The sequence below is a fragment of the Chiloscyllium punctatum genome, chromosome 24, assembly GCF_047496795.1.
Source record: "Chiloscyllium punctatum isolate Juve2018m chromosome 24, sChiPun1.3, whole genome shotgun sequence".
In the NCBI taxonomy this organism is placed as follows: Eukaryota; Metazoa; Chordata; class Chondrichthyes; order Orectolobiformes; family Hemiscylliidae; genus Chiloscyllium; species Chiloscyllium punctatum.
The window spans coordinates 47,487,741-47,515,546 of NC_092762.1; positions in this window are offsets into that span (position 1 = coordinate 47,487,741).

Genomic DNA, 27,806 nt, shown 5'->3' on the forward strand with positions numbered 1-27,806 from the left:
CTGAGTCTGAGACTGAGACTGAGACAGAGACTGAGACTGAGTCTGAGACTGAGTCTGAGACTGAGACTGAGACTGAGTCTGAGACTGAGACTGAGACTGAGTCTGAGACTGAGACTGAGTCTGAATCTGAGACTGAGACTGAGTCTGAGACTGAGTCATAGACTGAGTCTGAGTCTGAGTCTGAGACTGAGACTGAGTCTGAGACTGAGTCTGAGACTCAATCTGTGACTGATTCTGAGTCTGAGACTGAGACTGAGTCTGAGACTGAGTATGAGTCTGAGTCTGAGAATGAGACTGAGTCTGAGTCTGAGACTGAGACTGAGTCTGAGTCTGAGACTGAGACTGAGACTGAGTCTGAGACTGAGACTGAGTCTGAATCTGAGACTGAGTCTGAGACTGAGACTGAGACTGAGTCTGAGACTGAGTCTGAGACTGAGACTGAATCTGAGTCTGACACTGAGACTGAGACTGAGACTGAGTCTGAAACTGAGACTGAGACTGAGTCTGAGACTGAGACATAGACAGAGACTGAGTCTGAGACTGAGTCTGAGACTGAGACTGAGTCTGAGACAGAGACTGAGACTGAGTTTGAGAATGAGTCTGAGACTGAGATTGAGTCTGAGACTGAGTCTGAGACTGAGACTGAGTCTGAGACTGAGACTGAGTCTGAGACTGAGTCTGAGACTGAGACTGAGACTGAGTCTGAGACTGAGACTGAGACTGAGACAGAGTCTGAGACTGAGTCTGAATCTGAAGCTGAGACTGAGACTGAGACTGAGTGTGAGACTGAGACTGAGTCTGAGACTGAGACTGAGTCTGAGTCTGAGACTGAGACTGAGTCTGAGTCTGAGACTGAGACTGAGACTGAGTCTGAGACTGATACTGAGACTGAGACTGAGACTGAGTCTGAGACTGAGACTGACTCTGAGACTGAGACTGAGACTGAGTCTGAGACTGAGACTGAGACTGAGACTGAGTCTGAGACTGAGACTGAGTCTGAATCTGAGACTGAGTCTGAGACTGAGACTGAGACTGAGTCTGAGACTGAGACTGAGACAGAGTCTGAATCTGAGACTGAGTCTGAGACTGAGACTGAGACTGAGACTGAGACTGAGTCTGAGACTGAGACTGAGTCTGAATCTGAGACTGAGACTGAGTCTGAGACTGAGTCATAGACTGAGTCTGAGTCTGAGTCTGAGACTCAATCTGTGACTGATTCTGAGTCTGAGACTGAGACTGAGTCTGAGACTGAGTATGAGTCTGAGTCTGAGACTGAGACTGAGTCTGAGTCTGAGACTGAGACTGAGTCTGAGTCTGAGACTGAGACTGAGACTGAGTCTGAGACTGAGACTGAGTCTGAATCTGAGACTGAGTCTGAGACTGAGACTGAGACTGAGTCTGAGTCTGAGACTGAGACTGAGTCTGAGACTGATACTGAGACTGAGACTGAGACTGAGTCTGAGACTGAGACTGACTCTGAGACTGAGACTGAGACTGAGACTGAGTCTGAGACTGAGACTGAGACTGAGACTGAGTCTGAGACTGAGACTGAGTCTGAATCTGAGACTGAGTCTGAGACTGAGACTGAGACTGAGTCTGAGACTGAGACTGAGACAGAGACTGAGACTGAGTCTGAGACTGAGTCTGAGACTGAGACTGAGACTGAGTCTGAGACTGAGACTGAGACTGAGTCTGAGACTGAGACTGAGTCTGAATCTGAGACTGAGACTGAGTCTGAGACTGAGTCATAGACTGAGTCTGAGTCTGAGTCTGAGACTGAGACTGAGTCTGAGACTGAGTCTGAGACTCAATCTGTGACTGATTCTGAGTCTGAGACTGAGACTGAGTCTGAGACTGAGTATGAGTCTGAGTCTGAGAATGAGATTGAGTCTGAGTCTGAGACTGAGACTGAGTCTGAGTCTGAGACTGAGACTGAGACTGAGTCTGAGACTGAGACTGAGTCTGAATCTGAGACTGAGTCTGAGACTGAGACTGAGACTGAGTCTGAGACTGAGTCTGAGACTGAGACTGAATCTGAGTCTGACACTGAGACTGAGACTGAGACTGAGTCTGAAACTGAGACTGAGACTGAGTCTGAGACTGAGACATAGACAGAGACTGAGTCTGAGACTGAGTCTGAGACAGAGACTGAGTCTGAGACAGAGACTGAGACTGAGTTTGAGAATGAGTCTGAGACTGAGATTGAGTCTGAGACTGAGTCTGAGACTGAGACTGAGTCTGAGACTGAGACTGAGTCTGAGACTGAGTCTGAGACTGAGACTGAGACTGAGTCTGAGACTGAGACTGAGACTGAGACAGAGTCTGAGACTGAGTCTGAATCTGAAGCTGAGACTGAGACTGAGACTGAGTGTGAGACTGATACTGAGACTGAGACTGAGACTGAGACTGAGACAGAGTCTGAGACTGAGTCTGAATCTGAAGCTGAGACTGAGACTGAGACTGAGGCTGAGACTGAGACTGAGACTGAGTCTGAAACTGAGTCTGAGTCTGATACTGAGACTGAGACTGAGACTGAGACTGAGTCTGAAACTGATACTGAGACTGAGTCTGAGACTGAGACATAGACAGAGACTGAGTCTGAGACTGAGTCTGAGACTGAGACTGAGTCTGAGACAGAGACTGAGACTGAGTTTGAGACTGAGTCTGAGACTAAGATTGAGTCTGAGACTGAGTCTGAGACTGAGACTGAGTCTGAGACTGAGACTGAGTCTGAGACTGAGTCTGAGACTGAGACTGAGACTGAGACAGAGTCTGAGACTGAGTCTGAATCTGAAGCTGATACTGAGACTGAGACTGAGTGTGAGTCTGAGACTGTCTGAGACTGAGACTGAGTCTGAGACTGAGACTGAGTCTGAGACTGAGTCTGAATCTGAGACTGAGTCTGAGACTGAGACTGAGTCTGATACTGAGTCTGAGACTGAGTCTGAGACTGAGACTGAGACTGAGTCTGAGACTGAGATTGAGTCTGAGACTGAGTATGTGACTGAGACTGAGTCTGAGACTGAGACTGAGTCTGAGACTGAGTCTGAGACTGAGACTGAGTCTGAGACTGAGTCTGAGACTGAGACTGAGTCTGAGACTGAGAATGAGTCTGAGACTGAGTCTGAATCTGAGACTGTCTGAGACTGAGACAGAGTCTGAGACTGAGAATGAGTCTGAGACTGAGTCTGAGACTGAGTCGGTGTCTGAGACTGAGAATGAGTCTGAGACTGAGTCTGAATCTGAAGCTGAGACTGAGACTGAGTCTGAGACTGAGACAGAGTCTAAATCTGAGACTGAGTCTGAGACTGAGACTGAGTCTGAGACTGAGACTGAGTCTGAGACTGAGTCTGAGACTGAGTCTGAATCTGAAGCTGAGTCTGAGACTGAGTCGGAGTCTGAGACTGAGAATGAGTCTGAGACTGAGTCTGAATCTGAAGCTGAGACTGAGACTGAGACTGAGTGTGAGTCTGAGACTGTCTGAGACTGAGACTGAGTCTGAGACTGAGACTGAGTCTGAGACTGAGTCTGAATCTGAGACTGAGACTGAGACTGAGACTGAGACTGAGTCTGATACTGAGTCTGAGACTGAGCCTGAGTCTGAGACTGAGTCTGAGACTGAGTCTGAGTCTGAGTCTGAGACTGAAACTGAGTCTGAGTCTGAGACTGACACTGAGTCTGAGTCTGAGACTGAGACTGAGACTGAGTATGAGACTGAGACTGAGACTGAGTCTGAATCTGAGACTGAGTCTGAGAGTGCGACTGAGACTGAGACTGAGTCTGAGACTGAGACTGAGACTGAGTCTGAGTCTGAGACAGAGACTGAGACTGAGACTGAGTCTGAGTCTGAGACTGAGACTGAGTCTGAGACTGAGTCTGAGACTGAGACTGAGTCTGAGTCTGAGACTGAGACTGAGTCTGAGTCTGAGACTGAGTCTGAGACTGAGTCTGAGACTGATACTGAGACTGAGTCTGAATCTGAGACTGAGTCTGAGACTGAGACTGACTCTGAGACTGAGACTGAGACTGAGACTGAGTCTGAGACTGAGACTGAGACTGAGACTGAGTCTGAGTCTGAGACAGCGACTGAGACTGAGTCTGGGACTAAGACTGAGTCTGAGTCTGAGACTGAGACTCAGTCTGAGGCTGAGACTGAGACTGGGTCTGAGACTGAGACTGAGACTGAGTCGGAATCTAAGACTGAGTCCGAGACTGAGACTGAGACTGATATTGAGTCTGGGATCGAGACTGAGTCTGGGACTGAGACTGAGACACAGTCTGAGACTGTCTGAGACTGAGACTGAGTCTGAACCTGAAGCTGAGACTGAGACTGAGTCTGAGACTGAGACAGAGTCTAAATCTGAGACTGAGTCTGAGACTGAGACTGAGTCTGAGACTGAGACTGAGTCTGAGACTGAGTCTGAGACTGAGTCTGAATCTGAAGCTGAGTCTGAGACTGAGTCGGAGTCTGAGACTGAGACTGAGTCTGAAACTGAGTCTGAGTCTGATACTGAGACTGAGACTGAGACTGAGTCTGAGTCTGAGACAGAGACTGAGACTGAGTCTGGGACTAAGACTGAGTCTGAGTCTGAGACTGAGACTGAGTCTGAGTCTGAAACTGAGACTGAGTCTGAGACTGAGACTGAGACTGAGACTGAGACTGAGTCGGAATCTAAGACTGAGTCCGAGACTGAGACTGAGACTGAGATTGAGTCTGGGACTGAGACTGAGTCTGGGACTGAGACTGAGACCGAGTCTGAGACTGTCTGAGACTGAGACTGAGTCTGAGACTGAGAATGAGTCTGAGACTGAGTCTGAATCTGAGACTGTCTGAGACTGAGACAGAGTCTGAGACTGAGAATGAGTCTGAGACTGAGTCGGAGTCTGAGACTGAGAATGAGTCTGAGACTGAGTCTGAATCTGAAGCTGAGACTGAGACTGAGTCTGAGACTGAGACAGAGTCTAAATCTGAGACTGAGTCTGAGACTGAGACTGAGTCTGAGACTGAGACTGAGTCTGAGACTGAGTCTGAGACTGAGTCGGAGTCTGAGACTGAGAATGAGTCTGAGACTGAGTCTGAATCTGAAGCTGAGTCTGAGACTGATTCGGAGTCTGAGACTGTCTGAGACTGAGACAGAGTCTGAGACTGAGAATGAGTCTGAGACTGAGTCTGAGACTGAGTCGGAGTCTGAGACTGAGAATGAGTCTGAGACTGAGTCTGAATCTGAAGCTGAGACTGAGACTGAGACTGAGTGTGAGTCTGAGACTGTCTGAGACTGAGACTGAGTCTGAGACTGAGACTGAGTCTGAGACTGAGTCTGAATCTGAGACTGAGACTGAGACTGAGACTGAGACTGAGTCTGAATCTGAGACTGTCTGAGACTGAGACTGAGTCTGAGACTGAGACTGAGTCTGAATCTGAGACTGAGTCTGAGACTGAGACTGAGACTGAGTCTGAGACTGAGACTGAGACAGAGACTGAGACTGAGTCTGAGACTGAGTCTGAGACTGAGACTGAGACTGAGTCTGAGACTGAGACTGAGACTGAGTCTGAGACTGAGACTGAGTCTGAATCTGAGACTGAGACTGAGTCTGAGACTGAGTCATAGACTGAGTCTGAGTCTGAGTCTGAGACTGAGACTGAGTCTGAGACTGAGTCTGAGACTCAATCTGTGACTGATTCTGAGTCTGAGACTGAGACTGAGTCTGAGACTGAGTATGAGTCTGAGTCTGAGAATGAGACTGAGTCTGAGTCTGAGACTGAGACTGAGTCTGAGTCTGAGACTGAGACTGAGTCTGAGTATGAGTCTGAGTCTGAGAATGAGACTGAGTCTGAGTCTGAGACTGAGACTGAGTCTGAGTCTGAGACTGAGACTGAGACTGAGTCTGAGACTGAGACTGAGTCTGAATCTGAGACTGAGTCTGAGACTGAGACTGAGACTGAGTCTGAGACTGAGTCTGAGACTGAGACTGAATCTGAGTCTGACACTGAGACTGAGACTGAGACTGAGTCTGAAACTGAGACTGAGACTGAGTCTGAGACTGAGACATAGACAGAGACTGAGTCTGAGACTGAGTCTGAGACTGAGACTGAGTCTGAGACAGAGACTGAGACTGAGTTTGAGAATGAGTCTGAGACTGAGATTGAGTCTGAGACTGAGTCTGAGACTGAGACTGAGTCTGAGACTGAGACTGAGTCTGAGACTGAGTCTGAGACTGAGACTGAGACTGAGTCTGAGACTGAGACTGAGACTGAGACAGAGTCTGAGACTGAGTCTGAATCTGAAGCTGAGACTGAGACTGAGACTGAGTGTGAGACTGAGACTGAGTCTGAGACTGAGACTGAGTCTGAGTCTGAGACTGAGACTGAGTCTGAGTCTGAGACTGAGACTGAGACTGAGTCTGAGACTGATACTGAGACTGAGACTGAGACTGAGTCTGAGACTGAGACTGACTCTGAGACTGAGACTGAGACTGAGTCTGAGACTGAGACTGAGACTGAGACTGAGTCTGAGACTGAGACTGAGTCTGAATCTGAGACTGAGTCTGAGACTGAGACCTAGACTGAGTCTGAGACTGAGACTGAGACAGAGTCTGAATCTGAGACTGAGTCTGAGACTGAGACTGAGACTGAGACTGAGACTGAGTCTGAGACTGAGACTGAGTCTGAATCTGAGACTGAGACTGAGTCTGAGACTGAGTCTGAGACTCAATCTGTGACTGATTCTGAGTCTGAGACTGAGACTGAGTCTGAGACTGAGTATGAGTCTGAGTCTGAGACTGAGACTGAGTCTGAGTCTGAGACTGAGACTGAGTCTGAGTCTGAGACTGAGACTGAGACTGAGTCTGAGACTGAGACTGAGTCTGAATCTGAGACTGAGTCTGAGACTGAGACTGAGACTGAGTCTGAGTCTGAGACTGAGACTGAGACTGAGTCTGAGACTGATACTGAGACTGAGACTGAGACTGAGTCTGAGACTGAGACTGACTCTGAGACTGAGACTGAGACTGAGACTGAGTCTGAGACTGAGACTGAGACTGAGACTGAGTCTGAGACTGAGACTGAGTCTGAATCTGAGACTGAGTCTGAGACTGAGACTGAGACTGAGTCTGAGACTGAGACTGAGACAGAGACTGAGACTGAGTCTGAGACTGAGTCTGAGACTGAGACTGAGACTGAGTCTGAGACTGAGACTGAGACTGAGTCTGAGACTGAGACTGAGTCTGAATCTGAGACTGAGACTGAGTCTGAGACTGAGTCATAGACTGAGTCTGAGTCTGAGTCTGAGACTGAGACTGAGTCTGAGACTGAGTCTGAGACTCAATCTGTGACTGATTCTGAGTCTGAGACTGAGACTGAGTCTGAGACTGAGTATGAGTCTGAGTCTGAGAATGAGATTGAGTCTGAGTCTGAGACTGAGACTGAGTCTGAGTCTGAGACTGAGACTGAGACTGAGTCTGAGACTGAGACTGAGTCTGAATCTGAGACTGAGTCTGAGACTGAGACTGAGACTGAGTCTGAGACTGAGTCTGAGACTGAGACTGAATCTGAGTCTGACACTGAGACTGAGACTGAGACTGAGTCTGAAACTGAGACTGAGACTGAGTCTGAGACTGAGACATAGACAGAGACTGAGTCTGAGACTGAGTCTGAGACAGAGACTGAGTCTGAGACAGAGACTGAGACTGAGTTTGAGAATGAGTCTGAGACTGAGATTGAGTCTGAGACTGAGTCTGAGACTGAGACTGAGTCTGAGACTGAGACTGAGTCTGAGACTGAGTCTGAGACTGAGACTGAGACTGAGTCTGAGACTGAGACTGAGACTGAGACAGAGTCTGAGACTGAGTCTGAATCTGAAGCTGAGACTGAGACTGAGACTGAGTGTGAGACTGATACTGAGACTGAGACTGAGACTGAGACTGAGACAGAGTCTGAGACTGAGTCTGAATCTGAAGCTGAGACTGAGACTGAGACTGAGGCTGAGACTGAGACTGAGACTGAGTCTGAAACTGAGTCTGAGTCTGATACTGAGACTGAGACTGAGACTGAGACTGAGTCTGAAACTGATACTGAGACTGAGTCTGAGACTGAGACATAGACAGAGACTGAGTCTGAGACTGAGTCTGAGACTGAGACTGAGTCTGAGACAGAGACTGAGACTGAGTTTGAGACTGAGTCTGAGACTGAGATTGAGTCTGAGACTGAGTCTGAGACTGAGACTGAGTCTGAGACTGAGACTGAGTCTGAGACTGAGTCTGAGACTGAGACTGAGACTGAGACAGAGTCTGAGACTGAGTCTGAATCTGAAGCTGATACTGAGACTGAGACTGAGTGTGAGTCTGAGACTGTCTGAGACTGAGACTGAGTCTGAGACTGAGACTGAGTCTGAGACTGAGTCTGAATCTGAGACTGAGTCTGAGACTGAGACTGAGTCTGATACTGAGTCTGAGACTGAGTCTGAGACTGAGACTGAGACTGAGTCTGAGACTGAGATTGAGTCTGAGACTGAGTATGTGACTGAGACTGAGTCTGAGACTGAGACTGAGTCTGAGACTGAGTCTGAGACTGAGACTGAGTCTGAGACTGAGTCTGAGACTGAGACTGAGTCTGAGACTGAGAATGAGTCTGAGACTGAGTCTGAATCTGAGACTGTCTGAGACTGAGACAGAGTCTGAGACTGAGAATGAGTCTGAGACTGAGTCTGAGACTGAGTCGGTGTCTGAGACTGAGAATGAGTCTGAGACTGAGTCTGAATCTGAAGCTGAGACTGAGACTGAGTCTGAGACTGAGACAGAGTCTAAATCTGAGACTGAGTCTGAGACTGAGACTGAGTCTGAGACTGAGACTGAGTCTGAGACTGAGTCTGAGACTGAGTCGGAGTCTGAGACTGAGAATGAGTCTGAGACTGAGTCTGAATCTGAAGCTGAGACTGAGACTGAGACTGAGTGTGAGTCTGAGACTGTCTGAGACTGAGACTGAGTCTGAGACTGAGACTGAGTCTGAGACTGAGTCTGAATCTGAGACTGAGACTGAGACTGAGACTGAGACTGAGTCTGATACTGAGTCTGAGACTGAGCCTGAGTCTGAGACTGAGTCTGAGACTGAGTCTGAGTCTGAGTCTGAGACTGAAACTGAGTCTGAGTCTGAGACTGACACTCAGTCTGAGTCTGAGACTGAGACTGAGACTGAGTATGAGACTGAGACTGAGACTGAGTCTGAATCTGAGACTGAGTCTGAGAGTGCGACTGAGACTGAGACTGAGTCTGAGACTGAGACTGAGACTGAGTCTGAGTCTGAGACAGAGACTGAGACTGAGACTGAGTCTGAGTCTGAGACTGAGACTGAGTCTGAGACTGAGTCTGAGACTGAGACTGAGTCTGAGTCTGAGACTGAGACTGAGTCTGAGTCTGAGACTGAGACTGAGACTGAGTCTGAGACTGATACTGAGACTGAGTCTGAATCTGAGACTGAGTCTGAGACTGAGACTGACTCTGAGACTGAGACTGAGACTGAGACTGAGTCTGAGTCTGAGACTGAGACTGAGACTGAGTCTGAGTCTGAGACAGCGACTGAGACTGAGTCTGGGACTAAGACTGAGTCTGAGTCTGAGACTGAGACTCAGTCTGAGGCTGAGACTGAGACTGGGTCTGAGACTGAGACTGAGACTGAGTCGGAATCTAAGACTGAGTCCGAGACTGAGACTGAGACTGATATTGAGTCTGGGATCGAGACTGAGTCTGGGACTGAGACTGAGACACAGTCTGAGACTGTCTGAGACTGAGACTGAGTCTGAATCTGAAGCTGAGACTGAGACTGAGTCTGAGACTGAGACAGAGTCTAAATCTGAGACTGAGTCTGAGACTGAGACTGAGTCTGAGACTGAGACTGAGTCTGAGACTGAGTCTGAGACTGAGTCTGAATCTGAAGCTGAGTCTGAGACTGAGTCGGAGTCTGAGACTGAGACTGAGTCTGAAACTGAGTCTGAGTCTGATACTGAGACTGAGACTGAGACTGAGTCTGAGTCTGAGACAGAGACTGAGACTGAGTCTGGGACTAAGACTGAGTCTGAGTCTGAGACTCAGACTGAGTCTGAGTCTGAAACTGAGACTGAGTCTGAGACTGAGACTGAGACTGAGACTGAGACTGAGTCGGAATCTAAGACTGAGTCCGAGACTGAGACTGAGACTGAGATTGAGTCTGGGACTGAGACTGAGTCTGGGACTGAGACTGAGACCGAGTCTGAGACTGTCTGAGACTGAGACTGAGTCTGAGACTGAGAATGAGTCTGAGACTGAGTCTGAATCTGAGACTGTCTGAGACTGAGACAGAGTCTGAGACTGAGAATGAGTCTGAGACTGAGTCGGAGTCTGAGACTGAGAATGAGTCTGAGACTGAGTCTGAATCTGAAGCTGAGACTGAGACTGAGTCTGAGACTGAGACAGAGTCTAAATCTGAGACTGAGTCTGAGACTGAGACTGAGTCTGAGACTGAGACTGAGTCTGAGACTGAGTCTGAGACTGAGTCGGAGTCTGAGACTGAGAATGAGTCTGAGACTGAGTCTGAATCTGAAGCTGAGTCTGAGACTGATTCGGAGTCTGAGACTGTCTGAGACTGAGACAGAGTCTGAGACTGAGAATGAGTCTGAGACTGAGTCTGAGACTGAGTCGGAGTCTGAGACTGAGAATGAGTCTGAGACTGAGTCTGAATCTGAAGCTGAGACTGAGACTGAGACTGAGTGTGAGTCTGAGACTGTCTGAGACTGAGACTGAGTCTGAGACTGAGACTGAGTCTGAGACTGAGTCTGAATCTGAGACTGAGACTGAGACTGAGACTGAGACTGAGTCTGATACTGAGTCTGAGACTGAGCCTGAGTCTGAGACTGAGTCTGAGACTGAGTCTGAGTCTGAGTCTGAGACTGAAACTGAGTCTGAGTCTGAGACTGACACTGAGTCTGAGTCTGAGACTGAGACTGAAACTGAGACTGAGTCTGAGACTGAGACTGAGACTGAGTCTGAATCTGAGACTGAGTCTGAGAGTGCGACTGAGACTGAGACTGAGTCTGAGACTGAGACTGAGACTGAGTCTGAGTCTGAGACAGAGACTGAGACTGAGACTGAGTCTGAGTCTGAGACTGAGACTGAGTCTGAGACTGAGTCTGAGACTGAGACTGAGTCTGAGTCTGAGACTGAGACTGAGTCTGAGTCTGAGACTGAGACTGAGACTGAGTCTGAGACTGATACTGAGACTGAGTCTGAGACTGAGATTGAGTCTGAGACTGAGTCTGAGACTGAGACTGAGACTGAGACTGAGTCTGAGACTGAGACTGAGACTGAGACTGAGTCTGAGACTGAGACTGAGTCTGAATCTGAGACTGAGTCTGAGACTGAGACTGAGACTGAGTCTGAGACTGAGACTGAGACAGAGACTGAGACTGAGTCTGAGACTGAGTCTGAGACTGAGACTGAGACTGAGTCTGAGACTGAGACTGAGACTGAGTCTGAGACTGAGACTGAGTCTGAATCTGAGACTGAGACTGAGTCTGAGACTGAGTCATAGACTGAGTCTGAGTCTGAGTCTGAGACTGAGACTGAGTCTGAGACTGAGTCTGAGACTCAATCTGTGACTGATTCTGAGTCTGAGACTGAGACTGAGTCTGAGACTGAGTATGAGCCTGAGTCTGAGACTGAGACTGAGTCTGAGTCTGAGACTGAGACTGAGTCTGAGTCTGAGACTGAGACTGAGACTGAGTCTGAGACTGAGACTGAGTCTGAATCTGAGACTGAGTCTGAGACTGAGACTGAGACTGAGTCTGAGTCTGAGACTGAGACTGAGACTGAGTCTGAGACTGATACTGAGACTGAGACTGAGACTGAGTCTGAGACTGAGACTGACTCTGAGACTGAGACTGAGACTGAGACTGAGTCTGAGACTGAGACTGAGACTGAGACTGAGTCTGAGACTGAGACTGAGTCTGAATCTGAGACTGAGTCTGAGACTGAGACTGAGACTGAGTCTGAGACTAAGACTGAGACAGAGACTGAGACTGAGTCTGAGACTGAGTCTGAGACTGAGACTGAGACTGAGACTGAGACTGAGACTGAGACTGAGTCTGAATCTGAGACTGAGACTGAGTCTGAGACTGAGTCATAGACTGAGTCTGAGTCTGAGTCTGAGACTGAGACTGAGTCTGAGACTGAGTCTGAGACTCAATCTGTGACTGATTCTGAGTCTGAGACTGAGACTGAGTCTGAGACTGAGTATGAGTCTGAGTCTGAGTCTGAGACTGAGACTGAGACTGAGTCTGAGACAGAGACTGAGTCTGAATCTGAGACTGAGTCTGAGACTGAGACTGAGACTGAGTCTGAGACTGAGTCAGAAACTGAGACTGAATCTGAGTCTGACACTGAGACTGAGACTGAGACTGAGTCTGAAACTGAGACTGAGACTGAGTCTGAGACTGAGACATAGACAGAGACTGAGTCTGAGACTGAGTCTGAGACTGAGACTGAGTCTGAGACAGAGACTGAGACTGAGTTTGAGAATGAGTCTGAGACTGAGATTGAGTCTGAGACTGAGTCTGAGACTGAGACTGAGTCTGAGACTGAGACTGAGTCTGAGACTGAGTCTGAGACTGAGACTGAGACTGAGTCTGAGACTGAGACTGAGACTGAGACAGAGTCTGAGACTGAGTCTGAATCTGAAGCTGAGACTGAGACTGAGACTGAGTGTGAGACTGAGACTGAGTCTGAGACTGAGACTGAGACTGAGACAGAGTCTGAGACTGAGTCTGAAACTGAAGCTGAGACTGAGACTGAGACTGAGACTGAGTCTGAAACTGAGTCTGAGTCTGATACTGAGACTGAGACTGAGACTGAGACTGAGTCTGAAACTGAGACTGAGACTGAGTCTGAGACTGAGTCTGAGACTGAGACTGAGTCTGAGACAGAGACTGAGACTGAGTTTGAGACTGAGTCTGAGACTGAGATTGAGTCTGAGACTGAGTCTGAGACTGAGACTGAGTCTGAGACTGAGACTGAGTCTGAGACTGAGTCTGAGACTGAGACTGAGACAGAGTCTGAGACTGAGTCTGAATCTGAAGCTGAGACTGAGACTGAGACTGAGTGTGAGACTGAGACTGAGTCTGAGACTGAGACTGAGTCTGAGACTGAGACTGAGTCTGAGACTGAGTCTGAATCTGAGACTGAGACTGAGACTGAGACTGAGACTGAGTCTGATACTGAGTCTGAGACTGAGCCTGAGTCTGAGACTGAGTCTGAGACTGAGTCTGAGTCTGAGTCTGAGACTGAAACTGAGTCTGAGTCTGAGACTGAGTCGGAGTCTGAGACTGAGAATGAGTCTGAGACTGAGTCTGAATCTGAAGCTGAGACTGAGACTGAGACTGAGTGTGAGTCTGAGACTGTCTGAGACTGAGACTGAGTCTGAGACTGAGACTGAGTCTGAGACTGAGTCTGAATCTGAGACTGAGACTGAGACTGAGACTGAGACTGAGTCTGATACTGAGTCTGAGACTGAGCCTGAGTCTGAGACTGAGTCTGAGACTGAGTCTGAGTCTGAGTCTGAGACTGAAACTGAGTCTGAGTCTGAGACTGACACTGAGTCTGAGTCTGAGACTGAGACTGAGACTGAGTATGAGACTGAGACTGAGACTGAGTCTGAATCTGAGACTGAGTCTGAGAGTGCGACTGAGACTGAGACTGAGTCTGAGACTGAGACTGAGACTGAGTCTGAGTCTGAGACAGAGACTGAGACTGAGACTGAGTCTGAGTCTGAGACTGAGACTGAGTCTGAGACTGAGTCTGAGACTGAGACTGAGTCTGAGTCTGAGACTGAGACTGAGTCTGAGTCTGAGACTGAGACTGAGACTGAGTCTGAGACTGATACTGAGACTGAGTCTGAATCTGAGACTGAGTCTGAGACTGAGACTGACTCTGAGACTGAGACTGAGACTGAGACTGAGTCTGAGTCTGAGACTGAGACTGAGACTGAGTCTGAGTCTGAGACAGCGACTGAGACTGAGTCTGGGACTAAGACTGAGTCTGAGTCTGAGACTGAGACTCAGTCTGAGGCTGAGACTGAGACTGGGTCTGAGACTGAGACTGAGACTGAGTCGGAATCTAAGACTGAGTCCGAGACTGAGACTGAGACTGATATTGAGTCTGGGATCGAGACTGAGTCTGGGACTGAGACTGAGACACAGTCTGAGACTGTCTGAGACTGAGACTGAGTCTGAATCTGAAGCTGAGACTGAGACTGAGTCTGAGACTGAGACAGAGTCTAAATCTGAGACTGAGTCTGAGACTGAGACTGAGTCTGAGACTGAGACTGAGTCTGAGACTGAGTCTGAGACTGAGTCTGAATCTGAAGCTGAGTCTGAGACTGAGTCGGAGTCTGAGACTGAGACTGAGTCTGAAACTGAGTCTGAGTCTGATACTGAGACTGAGACTGAGACTGAGTCTGAGTCTGAGACAGAGACTGAGACTGAGTCTGGGACTAAGACTGAGTCTGAGTCTGAGACTCAGACTGAGTCTGAGTCTGAAACTGAGACTGAGTCTGAGACTGAGACTGAGACTGAGACTGAGACTGAGTCGGAATCTAAGACTGAGTCCGAGACTGAGACTGAGACTGAGATTGAGTCTGGGACTGAGACTGAGTCTGGGACTGAGACTGAGACCGAGTCTGAGACTGTCTGAGACTGAGACTGAGTCTGAGACTGAGAATGAGTCTGAGACTGAGTCTGAATCTGAGACTGTCTGAGACTGAGACAGAGTCTGAGACTGAGAATGAGTCTGAGACTGAGTCGGAGTCTGAGACTGAGAATGAGTCTGAGACTGAGTCTGAATCTGAAGCTGAGACTGAGACTGAGTCTGAGACTGAGACAGAGTCTAAATCTGAGACTGAGTCTGAGACTGAGACTGAGTCTGAGACTGAGACTGAGTCTGAGACTGAGTCTGAGACTGAGTCGGAGTCTGAGACTGAGAATGAGTCTGAGACTGAGTCTGAATCTGAAGCTGAGTCTGAGACTGATTCGGAGTCTGAGACTGTCTGAGACTGAGACAGAGTCTGAGACTGAGAATGAGTCTGAGACTGAGTCTGAGACTGAGTCGGAGTCTGAGACTGAGAATGAGTCTGAGACTGAGTCTGAATCTGAAGCTGAGACTGAGACTGAGACTGAGTGTGAGTCTGAGACTGTCTGAGACTGAGACTGAGTCTGAGACTGAGACTGAGTCTGAGACTGAGTCTGAATCTGAGACTGAGACTGAGACTGAGACTGAGACTGAGTCTGATACTGAGTCTGAGACTGAGCCTGAGTCTGAGACTGAGTCTGAGACTGAGTCTGAGTCTGAGTCTGAGACTGAAACTGAGTCTGAGTCTGAGACTGACACTGAGTCTGAGTCTGAGACTGAGACTGAAACTGAGACTGAGTCTGAGACTGAGACTGAGACTGAGTCTGAATCTGAGACTGAGTCTGAGAGTGCGACTGAGACTGAGACTGAGTCTGAGACTGAGACTGAGACTGAGTCTGAGTCTGAGACAGAGACTGAGACTGAGACTGAGTCTGAGTCTGAGACTGAGACTGAGTCTGAGACTGAGTCTGAGACTGAGACTGAGTCTGAGTCTGAGACTGAGACTGAGTCTGAGTCTGAGACTGAGACTGAGACTGAGTCTGAGACTGATACTGAGACTGAGTCTGAGACTGAGATTGAGTCTGAGACTGAGTCTGAGACTGAGACTGAGACTGAGACTGAGTCTGAGACTGAGACTGAGACTGAGACTGAGTCTGAGACTGAGACTGAGTCTGAATCTGAGACTGAGTCTGAGACTGAGACTGAGACTGAGTCTGAGACTGAGACTGAGACAGAGACTGAGACTGAGTCTGAGACTGAGTCTGAGACTGAGACTGAGACTGAGTCTGAGACTGAGACTGAGACTGAGTCTGAGACTGAGACTGAGTCTGAATCTGAGACTGAGACTGAGTCTGAGACTGAGTCATAGACTGAGTCTGAGTCTGAGTCTGAGACTGAGACTGAGTCTGAGACTGAGTCTGAGACTCAATCTGTGACTGATTCTGAGTCTGAGACTGAGACTGAGTCTGAGACTGAGTATGAGCCTGAGTCTGAGACTGAGACTGAGTCTGAGTCTGAGACTGAGACTGAGTCTGAGTCTGAGACTGAGACTGAGTCTGAGTCTGAGACTGAGACTGAGTCTGAGACTGAGTCTGAGACTGAGACTGAGTCTGAGTCTGAGACTGAGACTGAGTCTGAGTCTGAGACTGAGACTGAGACTGAGTCTGAGACTGATACTGAGACTGAGTCTGAGACTGAGATTGAGTCTGAGACTGAGTCTGAGACTGAGACTGAGACTGAGACTGAGTCTGAGACTGAGACTGAGACTGAGACTGAGTCTGAGACTGAGACTGAGTCTGAATCTGAGACTGAGTCTGAGACTGAGACTGAGACTGAGTCTGAGACTGAGACTGAGACAGAGACTGAGACTGAGTCTGAGACTGAGTCTGAGACTGAGACTGAGACTGAGTCTGAGACTGAGACTGAGACTGAGTCTGAGACTGAGACTGAGTCTGAATCTGAGACTGAGACTGAGTCTGAGACTGAGTCATAGACTGAGTCTGAGTCTGAGTCTGAGACTGAGACTGAGTCTGAGACTGAGTCTGAGACTCAATCTGTGACTGATTCTGAGTCTGAGACTGAGACTGAGTCTGAGACTGAGTATGAGCCTGAGTCTGAGACTGAGACTGAGTCTGAGTCTGAGACTGAGACTGAGTCTGAGTCTGAGACTGAGACTGAGACTGAGTCTGAGACTGAGACTGAGTCTGAATCTGAGACTGAGTCTGAGACTGAGACTGAGACTGAGTCTGAGTCTGAGACTGAGACTGAGACTGAGTCTGAGACTGATACTGAGACTGAGACTGAGACTGAGTCTGAGACTGAGACTGACTCTGAGACTGAGACTGAGACTGAGACTGAGTCTGAGACTGAGACTGAGACTGAGACTGAGTCTGAGACTGAGACTGAGTCTGAATCTGAGACTGAGTCTGAGACTGAGACTGAGACTGAGTCTGAGACTAAGACTGAGACAGAGACTGAGACTGAGTCTGAGACTGAGTCTGAGACTGAGACTGAGACTGAGTCTGAGACTGAGACTGAGACTGAGTCTGAGACTGAGACTGAGTCTGAATCTGAGACTGAGACTGAGTCTGAGACTGAGTCATAGACTGAGTCTGAGTCTGAGTCTGAGACTGAGACTGAGTCTGAGACTGAGTCTGAGACTCAATCTGTGACTGATTCTGAGTCTGAGACTGAGACTGAGTCTGAGACTGAGTATGAGTCTGAGTCTGAGTCTGAGACTGAGACTGAGACTGAGTCTGAGACAGAGACTGAGTCTGAATCTGAGACTGAGTCTGAGACTGAGACTGAGACTGAGTCTGAGACTGAGTCAGAAACTGAGACTGAATCTGAGTCTGACACTGAGACTGAGACTGAGACTGAGTCTGAAACTGAGACTGAGACTGAGTCTGAGACTGAGACATAGACAGAGACTGAGTCTGAGACTGAGTCTGAGACTGAGACTGAGTCTGAGACAGAGACTGAGACTGAGTTTGAGAATGAGTCTGAGACTGAGATTGAGTCTGAGACTGAGTCTGAGACTGAGACTGAGTCTGAGACTGAGACTGAGTCTGAGACTGAGTCTGAGACTGAGACTGAGACTGAGTCTGAGACTGAGACTGAGACTGAGACAGAGTCTGAGACTGAGTCTGAATCTGAAGCTGAGACTGAGACTGAGACTGAGTGTGAGACTGAGACTGAGTCTGAGACTGAGACTGAGACTGAGACAGAGTCTGAGACTGAGTCTGAAACTGAAGCTGAGACTGAGACTGAGACTGAGACTGAGTCTGAAACTGAGTCTGAGTCTGATACTGAGACTGAGACTGAGACTGAGACTGAGTCTGAAACTGAGACTGAGACTGAGTCTGAGACTGAGTCTGAGACTGAGACTGAGTCTGAGACAGAGACTGAGACTGAGTTTGAGACTGAGTCTGAGACTGAGATTGAGTCTGAGACTGAGTCTGAGACTGAGACTGAGTCTGAGACTGAGACTGAGTCTGAGACTGAGTCTGAGACTGAGACTGAGACAGAGTCTGAGACTGAGTCTGAATCTGAAGCTGAGACTGAGACTGAGACTGAGTGTGAGACTGAGACTGAGTCTGAGACTGAGACTGAGTCTGAGACTGAGACTGAGTCTGAGACTGAGTCTGAATCTGAGACTGAGACTGAGACTGAGACTGAGACTGAGTCTGATACTGAGTCTGAGACTGAGCCTGAGTCTGAGACTGAGTCTGAGACTGAGTCTGAGTCTGAGTCTGAGACTGAAACTGAGTCTGAGTCTGAGACTGAGTCGGAGTCTGAGACTGAGAATGAGTCTGAGACTGAGTCTGAATCTGAAGCTGAGACTGAGACTGAGACTGAGTGTGAGTCTGAGACTGTCTGAGACTGAGACTGAGTCTGAGACTGAGACTGAGTCTGAGACTGAGTCTGAATCTGAGACTGAGACTGAGACTGAGACTGAGACTGAGTCTGATACTGAGTCTGAGACTGAGCCTGAGTCTGAGACTGAGTCTGAGACTGAGTCTGAGTCTGAGTCTGAGACTGAAACTGAGTCTGAGTCTGAGACTGACACTGAGTCTGAGTCTGAGACTGAGACTGAGACTGAGTATGAGACTGAGACTGAGACTGAGTCTGAATCTGAGACTGAGTCTGAGAGTGCGACTGAGACTGAGACTGAGTCTGAGACTGAGACTGAGACTGAGTCTGAGTCTGAGACAGAGACTGAGACTGAGACTGAGTCTGAGTCTGAGACTGAGACTGAGTCTGAGACTGAGTCTGAGACTGAGACTGAGTCTGAGTCTGAGACTGAGACTGAGTCTGAGTCTGAGACTGAGACTGAGACTGAGTCTGAGACTGATACTGAGACTGAGTCTGAATCTGAGACTGAGTCTGAGACTGAGACTGACTCTGAGACTGAGACTGAGACTGAGACTGAGTCTGAGTCTGAGACTGAGACTGAGACTGAGTCTGAGTCTGAGACAGCGACTGAGACTGAGTCTTGGACTAAGACTGAGTCTGAGTCTGAGACTGAGACTCAGTCTGAGGCTGAGACTGAGACTGGGTCTGAGACTGAGACTGAGACTGAGTCGGAATCTAAGACTGAGTCCGAGACTGAGACTGAGACTGATATTGAGTCTGGGATCGAGACTGAGTCTGGGACTGAGACTGAGACACAGTCTGAGACTGTCTGAGACTGAGACTGAGTCTGAATCTGAAGCTGAGACTGAGACTGAGTCTGAGACTGAGACAGAGTCTAAATCTGAGACTGAGTCTGAGACTGAGACTGAGTCTGAGACTGAGACTGAGTCTGAGACTGAGTCTGAGACTGAGTCTGAATCTGAAGCTGAGTCTGAGACTGAGTCGGAGTCTGAGACTGAGACTGAGTCTGAAACTGAGTCTGAGTCTGATACTGAGACTGAGACTGAGACTGAGTCTGAGTCTGAGACAGAGACTGAGACTGAGTCTGGGACTAAGACTGAGTCTGAGTCTGAGACTGAGACTGAGTCTGAGTCTGAAACTGAGACTGAGTCTGAGACTGAGACTGAGACTGAGACTGAGACTGAGTCGGAATCTAAGACTGAGTCCGAGACTGAGACTGAGACTGAGATTGAGTCTGGGACTGAGACTGAGTCTGGGACTGAGACTGAGACCGAGTCTGAGACTGTCTGAGACTGAGACTGAGTCTGAGACTGAGAATGAGTCTGAGACTGAGTCTGAATCTGAGACTGTCTGAGACTGAGACAGAGTCTGAGACTGAGAATGAGTCTGAGACTGAGTCTGAGACTGAGTCGGAGTCTGAGACTGAGAATGAGTCTGAGACTGAGTCTGAATCTGAAGCTGAGACTGAGACTGAGTCTGAGACTGAGACAGAGTCTAAATCTGAGACTGAGTCTGAGACTGAGACTGAGTCTGAGACTGAGACTGAGTCTGAGACTGAGTCTGAGACTGAGTCGGAGTCTGAGACTGAGAATGAGTCTGAGACTGAGTCTGAATCTGAAGCTGAGTCTGAGACTGATTCGGAGTCTGAGACTGTCTGAGACTGAGACAGAGTCTGAGACTGAGAATGAGTCTGAGACTGAGTCTGAGACTGAGTCGGAGTCTGAGACTGAGAATGAGTCTGAGACTGAGTCTGAATCTGAAGCTGAGACTGAGACTGAGACTGAGTGTGAGTCTGAGACTGTCTGAGACTGAGACTGAGTCTGAGACTGAGACTGAGTCTGAGACTGAGTCTGAATCTGAGACTGAGACTGAGACTGAGACTGAGACTGAGTCTGATACTGAGTCTGAGACTGAGCCTGAGTCTGAGACTGAGTCTGAGACTGAGTCTGAGTCTGAGTCTGAGACTGAAACTGAGTCTGAGTCTGAGACTGACACTGAGTCTGAGTCTGAGACTGAGACTGAAACTGAGACTGAGTCTGAGACTGAGTCTGAGACTGAGACTGAGACTGAGTCTGATACTGAGTCTGAGACTGAGCCTGAGTCTGAGACTGAGTCTGAGACTGAGTCTGAGTCTGAGTCTGAGACTGAAACTGAGTCTGAGTCTGAGACTGACACTGAGTCTGAGTCTGAGACTGAGACTGAAACTGAGACTGAGTCTGAGACTGAGACTGAGACTGAGTCTGAATCTGAGACTGAGTCTGAGAGTGCGACTGAGACTGAGACTGAGTCTGAGACTGAGACTGAGACTGAGTCTGAGTCTGAGACAGAGACTGAGACTGAGACTGAGTCTGAGTCTGAGACTGAGACTGAGTCTGAGACTGAGTCTGAGACTGAGACTGAGTCTGAGTCTGAGACTGAGACTGAGTCTGAGTCTGAGACTGAGACTGAGACTGAGTCTGAGACTGATACTGAGACTGAGACTGAGACTGAGTCTGAGACTGAGACTGACTCTGAGACTGAGACTGAGACTGAGACTGAGTCTGAGACTGAGACTGAGACTGAGACTGAGTCTGAGACTGAGACTGAGTCTGAATCTGAGACTGAGTCTGAGACTGAGACTGAGACTGAGTCTGAGACTGAGACTGAGACAGAGACTGAGACTCAGTCTGAGACTGAGTCTGAGACTGAGACTGAGACTGAGTCTGAGACTGAGACTGAGACTGAGTCTGAGACTGAGACTGAGTCTGAATCTGAGACTGAGACTGAGTCTGAGACTGAGTCATAGACTGAGTCTGAGTCTGAGTCTGAGACTGAGACTGAGTCTGAGACTGAGTCTGAGACTCAATCTGTGACTGATTCTGAGTCTGAGACTGAGACTGAGTCTGAGACTGAGTATGAGTCTGAGTCTGAGACTGAGACTGAGTCTGAGTCTGAGACTGAGACTGAGTCTGAGTCTGAGACTGAGACTGAGACTGAGTCTGAGACTGAGACTGAGTCTGAATCTGAGACTGAGTCTGAGACTGAGACTGAGACTGAGTCTGAGTCTGAGACTGAGACTGAGACTGAGTCTGAGACTGATACTGAGACTGAGACTGAGACTGAGTCTGAGACTGAGACTGACTCTGAGACTGAGACTGAGTCTGAGACTGAGACTGAGACTGAGACTGAGTCTGAGACTGAGACTGAGTCTGAATCTGAGACTGAGTCTGAGACTGAGACTGAGACTGAGTCTGAGACTGAGACTGAGACTGAGACTGAGACTGAGTCTGAGACTGAGTCTGAGACTGAGACTGAGACTGAGTCTGAGACTGAGACTGAGACTGAGTCTGAGACTGAGACTGAGTCTGAATCTGAGACTGAGACTGAGTCTGAGACTGAGTCATAGACTGAGTCTGAGTCTGAGTCTGAGACTGAGACTGAGTCTGAGACTGAGTCTGAGACTCAATCTGTGACTGATTCTGAGTCTGAGACTGAGACTGAGTCTGAGACTGAGTATGAGTCTGAGTCTGAGTCTGAGACTGAGACTGAGACTGAGTCTGAGACAGAGACTGAGTCTGAATCTGAGACTGAGTCTGAGACTGAGACTGAGACTGAGTCTGAGACTGAGTCAGAAACTGAGACTGAATCTGAGTCTGACACTGAGACTGAGACTGAGACTGAGTCTGAAACTGAGACTGAGACTGAGTCTGAGACTGAGACATAGACAGAGACTGAGTCTGAGACTGAGTCTGAGACTGAGACTGAGTCTGAGACAGAGACTGAGACTGAGTTTGAGAATGAGTCTGAGACTGAGATTGAGTCTGAGACTGAGTCTGAGACTGAGACTGAGTCTGAGACTGAGACTGAGTCTGAGACTGAGTCTGAGACTGAGACTGAGACTGAGTCTGAGACTGAGACTGAGACTGAGACAGAGTCTGAGACTGAGTCTGAATCTGAAGCTGAGACTGAGACTGAGACTGAGTGTGAGACTGAGACTGAGTCTGAGACTGAGACTGAGACTGAGACAGAGTCTGAGACTGAGTCTGAAACTGAAGCTGAGACTGAGACTGAGACTGAGACTGAGTCTGAAACTGAGTCTGAGTCTGATACTGAGACTGAGACTGAGACTGAGACTGAGTCTGAAACTGAGACTGAGACTGAGTCTGAGACTGAGTCTGAGACTGAGACTGAGTCTGAGACAGAGACTGAGACTGAGTTTGAGACTGAGTCTGAGACTGAGATTGAGTCTGAGACTGAGTCTGAGACTGAGACTGAGTCTGAGACTGAGACTGAGTCTGAGACTGAGTCTGAGACTGAGACTGAGACAGAGTCTGAGACTGAGTCTGAATCTGAAGCTGAGACTGAGACTGAGACTGAGTGTGAGACTGAGACTGAGTCTGAGTCTCAGACTGAGACTGAGTCTGAGACTGAGTCTGAGACTGAGACTGAGACTGAGTCTGAGACTGAGACTGAGACTGAGACAGAGTCTGAGACTGAGTCTGAATCTGAAGCTGAGACTGAGACTGAGACTGAGTGTGAGACTGAGACTGAGTCTGAGACTGAGACTGAGACTGAGACAGAGTCTGAGACTGAGTCTGAATCTGAAGCTGAGACTGAGACTGAGACTGAGTGTGAGTCTGAGACTGTCTGAGACTGAGACTGAGTCTGAGACTGAGACTGAGTCTGAGACTGAGTCTGAATCTGAGACTGAGTCTGAGACTGAGACTGAGTCTGATACTGAGTATGAGACTGAGTCTGAGACTGAGACTGAGACTGAGTCTGAGACTGAGATTGAGTCTGAGACTGAGTATGTGACTGAGACTGAGTCTGAGACGGAGACTGAGTCTGAGACTGAGTCTGAGACTGAGTCTGAGACTGAGTCTGAGACTGAGACTGAGTCTGAGACTGAGATTGAGTCTGAGACTGAGACTGAGACTGAGTCGGTGTCTGAGACTGAGAATGAGTCTGAGACTGAGTCTGAATCTGAAGCTGAGACTGAGACTGAGTCTGAGACTGAGACAGAGTCTAAATCTGAGACTGAGTCTGAGACTGAGACTGAGTCTGAGACTGAGACTGAGTCTGAGACTGAGTCTGAGACTGAGTCTGAATCTGAAGCTGAGTCTGAGACTGAGTCGGAGTCTGAGACTGAGAATGAGTCTGAGACTGAGTCTGAATCTGAAGCTGAGACTGAGACTGAGACTGAGTGTGAGTCTGAGACTGTCTGAGACTGAGACTGAGTCTGAGACTGAGACTGAGTCTGAGACTGAGTCTGAATCTGAGACTGAGACTGAGACTGAGACTGAGACTGAGTCTGATACTGAGTCTGAGACTGAGCCTGAGTCTGAGACTGAGTCTGAGACTGAGTCTGAGTCTGAGTCTGAGACTGAAACTGAGTCTGAGTCTGAGACTGACACTGAGTCTGAGTCTGAGACTGAGACTGAGACTGAGTCTGAGACTGAGACTGAGACTGAGACTGAGTCTGAGTCTGAGACTGAGACTGAGTCTGAGACTGAGACTGAGACTGAGACTGAGACTGAGTCTGAGTCTGAGACAGAGACTGAGACTGAGACTGAGACTGAGTCTGAGACTGAGACTGAGTCTGAGACTGAGTCTGAGACTGAGACTGAGTCTGAGTCTGAGACTGAGACTGAGTCTGAGTCTGAGACTGAGACTGAGACTGAGTCTGAGACTGATACTGAGACTGAGTCTGAATCTGAGACTGAGTCTGAGACTGAGACTGACTCTGAGACTGAGACTGAGACTGAGACTGAGTCTGAGACTGAGACTGAGACTGAGACTGAGTCTGATTCTGAGACAGCGACTGAGACTGAGTCTGGGACTAAGACTGAGTCTGAGTCTGAGACTGAGACTCAGTCTGAGGCTGAGACTGAGACTGGGTCTGAGACTGAGACTGAGACTGAGTCGGAATCTAAGACTGAGTCCGAGACTGAGACTGAGACTGAGATTGAGTCTGGGATCGAGACTGAGTCTGGGACTGAGACTGAGACCGAGTCTGAGACTGTCTGAGACTGAGACTGAGTCTGAGACTGAGAATGAGTCTGAGACTGAGTCTGAATCTGAGACTGAGACTGAGACAGAGACTGAGTCTGAGACTGAGTCTGAGACTGAGACTGAGACTGAGTCTGAGACTGAGACTGAGACTGAGTCTGAGACTGAGTCTGAATCTGAGACTGAGTCTGAGACTGAGACTGAGTCTGATACTGAGTCTGAGACTGACTGAGCCTGAGACTGAGACTGAGACTGAGTCTGACACTGAGTCTGATACTGAGTCTGAGACTGAGTCTGGGACTGAGACTGAGACTGAGACTGAGTCTGAGACTGAGTCTGAGACTGAGACTGAGACTGAGACTGAGTCTGAGACTGAGTCTGAGACTGAGACTGAGACTGAGACTGAGTCTGAGACTGAGACTGAGTCTGAGACTGAGTCTGAGACTGAGTCTGAATCTGAGACTGAGTCTGAGACTGAGACTGAGACTGAGATTGAGTCTGGGATCGAGACTGAGTCTGGGACTGAGACTGAGACCGAGTCTGAGACTGTCTGAGACTGAGACTGAGTCTGAGACTGAGAATGAGTCTGAGACTGAGTCTGAATCTGAGACTGAGACTGAGACAGAGACTGAGTCTGAGACTGAGTCTGAGACTGAGACTGAGACTGAGTCTGAGACTGAGACTGAGACTGAGTCTGAGACTGAGTCTGAATCTGAGACTGAGTCTGAGACTGAGACTGAGTCTGAGTCTGACACTGAGATAGAGACTGAGTCTGAGACTGAGACTGAGTCTGAGACTGAGTCTGGGACTGAGTCTGAGACTGAGACTGAAACTGGGTCTGAGTCTGAGACTGAGACTGAGTCTGGAACTGAGATTGTGATTGAGACTGAGTCTGAGTCTGGGACTGAGACTGATTCTGAGACTGAGACTGAATCTGAGTCTGACACTGAGACTGAGACTGAGGCTGAGACTGAGTCTGAGACTGAGACTGAGTCTGAGACTGAGAATGAGTCTGAGACTGAGTCTGAATCTGAGACTGAGTCTGAGACTGAGACTGAGTCTGATACTGAGTCTGAGACTGACTGAGCCTGAGACTGAGACTGAGACTGAGTCTGACACTGAGTCTGATACTGAGTCTGAGACTGAGTCTGGGACTGAGACTGAGACTGAGACTGAGTCTGAGACTGAGTCTGAGACTGAGACTGAGACTGAGACTGAGTCTGAGACTGAGTCTGAGACTGAGACTGAGACTGAGACTGAGTCTGAGACTGAGACTGAGACTGAGTCTGAGACTGAGTCTGAATCTGAGACTGAGTCTGAGACTGACTGAGCCTGAGACTGAGACTGAGACTGAGTATGAGACTGAGTCTGATACTGAGTCTGAGACTGAGTCTGGGACTGAGACTGAGACTGAGACTGAGTCTGAGACTGAGACTGAGTCTGAGACTGAGACTGAGACTGAGTCTGAGACTGAGACCGAGTCTGAGACTGTCTGAGACTGATACTGAGTCTGAGACTGAGACTGAGACTGAGTCTGAGACTGAGTCTGAGACTGAGACTGAGACTGAGACTGAGACTGAGACTGAGTCTGAGACTGAGTCTGAATCTGAGACTGAGTCTGAGACTGAGACTGAGTCTGAGTCTGACACTGAGATAGAGACTGAGTCTGAGACTGAGACTGAGTCTGAGACTGAGGCTGGGACTGAGTCTGAGACTGAGACTGAGACTGGGTCTGAGTCTGAGACTGAGACTGAGTCTGGAACTGAGATTGTGATTGAGACTGAGTCTGAGTCTGGGACTGAGACTGATTCTGAGACTGAGACTGAATCTGAGTCTGACACTGAGACTGAGACTGAGGCTGAGACTGAGACTGAGACTGAGTGTGAAACTGAGTCTGAGTCTGATACTGAGACTGAGACTGAGACTGAGTCTGAGTCTGAGACAGCGACTGAGACTGAGTCTGGGACTAAGACTGAGTCTGAGTCTGAGACTGAGACTGAGTCTGAGGCTCAGACTGAGACTGGGTCTGAGACTGAGACTGAGACTGAGTCGGAATCTAAGACTGAGTCCGAGACTGAGACTGAGACTGAGATTGAGTCTGGGACTGAGACTGAGTCTGGGACTGAGACTGAGACCGAGTCTGAGACTGTCTGAGACTGAGACTGAGTCTGAGACTGAGAATGAGTCTGAGACTGAGTCTGAATCTGAGACTGAGACTGAGACAGAGACTGAGTCTGAGACTGAGTCTGAGACTGAGACTGAGACTGAGTCTGAGACTGAGACTGAGTCTGAATCTGAGACTGAGTCTGAGACTGAGACTGAGTCTGATACTGAGTCTGAGACTGACTGAGCCTGAGACTGAGACTGAGTCTGACACTGAGTCTGATACTGAGTCTGAGACTGAGTCTGGGACTGAGACTGAGACTGAGACTGGGTCTGAGTCTGAGACTGAGACTGAGTCTGGAACTGAGATTGTGATTGAGACTGAGTCTGAGTCTGGGACTGAGACTGATTCTGAGACTGAGACTGAATCTGAGTCTGACACTGAGACTGAGACTGAGGCTGAGACTGAGTCTGAGACTGAGACTGAGTCTGAGACTGAGAATGAGTCTGAGACTGAGTCTGAATCTGAGACTGAGTCTGAGACTGAGACTGAGTCTGATACTGAGTCTGAGACTGACTGAGCCTGAGACTGAGACTGAGACTGAGTCTGACACTGAGTCTGATACTGAGTCTGAGACTGAGTCTGGGACTGAGACTGAGACTGAGACTGAGTCTGAGACTGAGTCTGAGACTGAGACTGAGACTGAGACTGAGTCTGAGACTGAGTCTGAGACTGAGACTGAGACTGAGACTGAGTCTGAGACTGAGACTGAGACTGAGACTGAGTCTGAGACTGAGTCTGAATCTGAGACTGAGTCTGAGACTGACTGAGCCTGAGACTGAGACTGAGACTGAGTATGAGACTGAGTCTGATACTGAGTCTGAGACTGAGTCTGGGACTGAGACTGAGACTGAGACTGAGTCTGAGACTGAGACTGAGTCTGAGACTGAGACTGAGACTGAGTCTGAGACTGAGACCGAGTCTGAGACTGTCTGAGACTGATACTGAGTCTGAGACTGAGACTGAGACTGAGTCTGAGACTGAGTCTGAGACTGAGACTGAGACTGAGACTGAGACTGAGACTGAGTCTGAGACTGAGTCTGAATCTGAGACTGAGTCTGAGACTGAGACTGAGTCTGAGTCTGACACTGAGATAGAGACTGAGTCTGAGACTGAGACTGAGTCTGAGACT